Raw genomic sequence first — 3,439 nt, 5'->3', positions numbered from 1 at the left:
TAAAAAAAAAAAAAAAAAAATGACAGCCAGTGTTCTGCCATTCTTACCTGCTTATCAAGACAAAACCTGCCCAAGTCCCTGCCCAGCTGCATTCCAAGTGTTTTCAAGTTTGATGGTAAGACCTGACCTGAGGCTTCTTACAACCTTTACTCAGTGGGAATATGCGTACAGTTCACTACAAAAATATTTGTGTTTACTTAGAGGATGTGCCCTGGATCTGTGGGCCGGGCAAGGGGGTGGGGGTGGTCTTTTCTAAATTGTTAAAAGCAGTTCATGCCATTATTCTTAATAAACATTTCTAATATGCTGTGAAGGAGTCTATTCATTTTTTAATACATGTATCCATTTACTCATTGTTCCCATGAAAGAGCCAAGAGCCTTGTACGCAAACCTCCAAATGCCGAAGGAGCCAAGAAACAAGGCAGACAAAAATTGTTGGTAAAGGGTGCTTTACTGGGGAACTTAGAAGCGTGACATGGGGCCAAGCACGGTGGCTCACACCTGTCATCCCAGCACTTTGGGAAGCCGAGGTGGGTGGATCGCCTGAGGTCAGGAGTTTGAGACCAGCCTGGCCGACATTGCAAAACCCCGTCTTTACTAAAAATACAAAAATTAATTGAGTATAGTGGTGCACGCCAAGTAATCCCAGCTACTTGGGAGGCTGAGGCACAAGAATGGCTTGAACCCAGGGGGTGAAGGTTGCAGTGAGCCCAGATGGCACCACTGCACTCCAGCCTGGGCGACAGAGCACAGCTGTCTCAAAAATAAGCATGACCTTGGGTGGCAGCAAGGTAAATCTGCATGCTATTGCTCTCCAACCCACAGCTTACATACCATAGGGAAAGAGTGTGCTCCAGCAAGATAAAGGCAACTCCAGAACAGGCAAGAATGCTATATGCATCATCATCTAGTTTGTGCGATAATGTAAAAGTTGACAAGCTCTTAGACTAGGAATGGAAAAGGAGGAATCAGGCATTTACAGGACTGGTGCTAATCAGAAGTAAACATGGTGGATTGGCATTCAAGATGGAATAACTTGTCTCCACACTCTTGCTGAAGGCTGGAAAATCAGCATGTGAGTCTGTCTTGTAAAAGGTAATCAGGCATGCCCTACTCAAAAAAATCATTTGGGGCCGGGCACAATGGCTCACACTTGTAATCCCAGCACTTCAGGAGGCCAAGGCAGGTGGATCACCTGAGGTCAGGAGTTCAAGACCAACCTGGGCAACATGGTGAAACCCCATCTCTACAAAAGTACACAAATTAACTGGGCCTAATGGCAGGTACCTGTAATCCCAGCTACTCGGGAGGCTGAGGTGGGAGAGTTGCTTGAACCCAGGAGGCTGAGGTGGGAGAGTTGCTTGAACCCGGGAGGCAGAGGTTGCAGTGAGCCGAGATCGCACCAGTGCATTCCAGCCTGGGCAACAGAGCGAGACTCCGTCTCAAAAAAAAAAAGGGAAAACCATTTGGTAAAGGAGAAAGTGGAGTCCTAGATGGGGGAGTTCAGTGTCAGCCTACATTGAAATCACCCACAGTTTATGGGTCTTGGTTGCCTTGTGTGCTGGCTCAGACTTCATGGTATCCAAAGTGCACAGTGCATGAAACATGAAGAATTTGCAACTTAACATCAGTTTATATGTTGCTATCCCAAGTTTGTCTACAATGAGGCTTAACTCATACAAAAACCTTTACTTAGGGAATGTACCTACTTGAGAAAGCAAGTTCACCTACACATCATCCAGCTATTTTCCTTGCTAGTTATCATGGATAACATGACAACATTTTTTAGAGTTTACCCATGTTTTTCAAATTATCCCAGACAAAACTGCTTAGAAAGAATGCGTTAAACTATATTGATTTTAAAACAAGCACAACAACATAAAGATAGAGTCTTCCTCTATTTCAGGAAAAATGATTTACTGTGAATTTAACCTTTTAACATCTTTGGTGTCAATTGTGGGTGAACCAGGATGGCTGCTTCCTGTCTCGTTCTAGGATCCTCTTGCCCTGATCTTGTTCAGATGGTGTCTCTCCCATGTACAGCACCATAGTCTCTACAGTGGGAGCCTTAAAACGGCCCCCTTGTTTCCCTATCTGTCGTCTGACTTCTGCAGTGTCCTTGCACACCTTCTCATAGCAGTGGCCCCAAAGGACATGTTTCTGTTACAGGTGATCACATTCAGAACAAATGTCTATTTTTTTTGTTGTTGTTGTTTTTGTTGTTGTTTTGTTTTTTTGAGACAGGGTCTCGATCTGTCGCCCAGGCTGGAGTGCAGTGGCACAATCTCCACTCACTGCAAGCTCTGCCTCCCGGGTTCCCACCATTCTCCTGCCTCAGCCTCCCGAGTAGCTGGGACTACAGGCGCTCGCCACCACACCCAGCTAATTTTTTGTATTTTTAGTAGAGACGGGGTTTCACCGTGTTAGCCAGGATGGTCTCGATCTCCTGACCTCGTGATCCACCCGTCTCGGCCTCCCAAAGTGCTGGGATTACAGGCGTGAGCCACCGTGCCCGGCCATTGTTCTTAACTTATTATTATTGAGAAACAGTTTCGCTCTGTCGCCCCTGCTGGAGTGCAGTGGTGTGATCTCAGCTCACTACAACCTCTGCCTCCTGAGTTCAAGCGGTTATCCTGCCTTGGCCTCCCGAGTAGCTGGGATTACAGGCATGTGCCACCATGCCTGGCTAATTTTTGTATTTTTATCAGAGATGGGGTTTCTCCTTGTTAGCCAGGCTGGTCTCGAACTCCTAACCTCAAGTGATTCACCGGCCTCGGCCTCCCAAAGTGCTGGGATTACAGGCGTGAGCCACTGCGCCCGGCCTATTGTTAACTTTAATAAGTTTCTGAGGATTTCTTCTACACCAGTTAACTTCAGTAGTGCATCTGCTCTGGGGAGTTGCCATCCAAAAGATACTATCCAAAAGGCTAGTATCTTCCACTGGTATCATTTGCTGGCTCTAAATATGGCTGGCCTACTAATGCTCATCCCCATAGACAACTGGGACAGCCGGGAGGGCCCTGCTGAAGCTTCCACTGTAGTTACTCCCAAAAATTGCAGAGCAGTCACCAGGCCACAGGCCATGGCAGAACCCCCAACACCAGCATAGCCAGCACCATTTTCCTGCATGAAAACATCTTTTTTTTTTTTTTTTTGAGGTGGAATTTCGCTCTTGTTGCCCAGGCTGGAGTGCAATGGCGCAATCTCACCTCACCGCAACCTCTGCCTCCTGGGTTCAAGCAGTTCTCCTGCCTCAGCCTCAGAGTAGCTGGGATTACAGGCATATACCAGCACACGCGGCTAATTTTGTATTTTTAGTAGAGCTGGGGTTTCTCCATGTTGATCAGGCTGGTCTCAAACTCCTGACTTCAGGTCATCCACCCACCTCGGCCTCCCAAAGTGCTGGGATTACAGGCGTGAGCCACCATGCCCAGCCTAA

At 47.2% G+C, this 3,439-nt stretch overlaps 1 pseudogene; it reads right to left on the bottom strand.

Moving 5' to 3' along the window:
• Positions 1-1,950: 1,950 nt before the first annotated feature.
• Positions 1,951-3,119, bottom strand: LOC108517309 (39S ribosomal protein L32, mitochondrial-like; annotated as a pseudogene).
• Positions 3,120-3,439: the final 320 nt, after the last annotated feature.

The sequence above is a fragment of the Rhinopithecus bieti genome, unplaced genomic scaffold, assembly GCF_001698545.2.
Source record: "Rhinopithecus bieti isolate Rb0 unplaced genomic scaffold, ASM169854v2 scaffold_41234, whole genome shotgun sequence".
In the NCBI taxonomy this organism is placed as follows: domain Eukaryota; kingdom Metazoa; phylum Chordata; class Mammalia; order Primates; family Cercopithecidae; genus Rhinopithecus; species Rhinopithecus bieti.
This window is presented reverse-complemented; position numbering and strand designations above follow the sequence as displayed.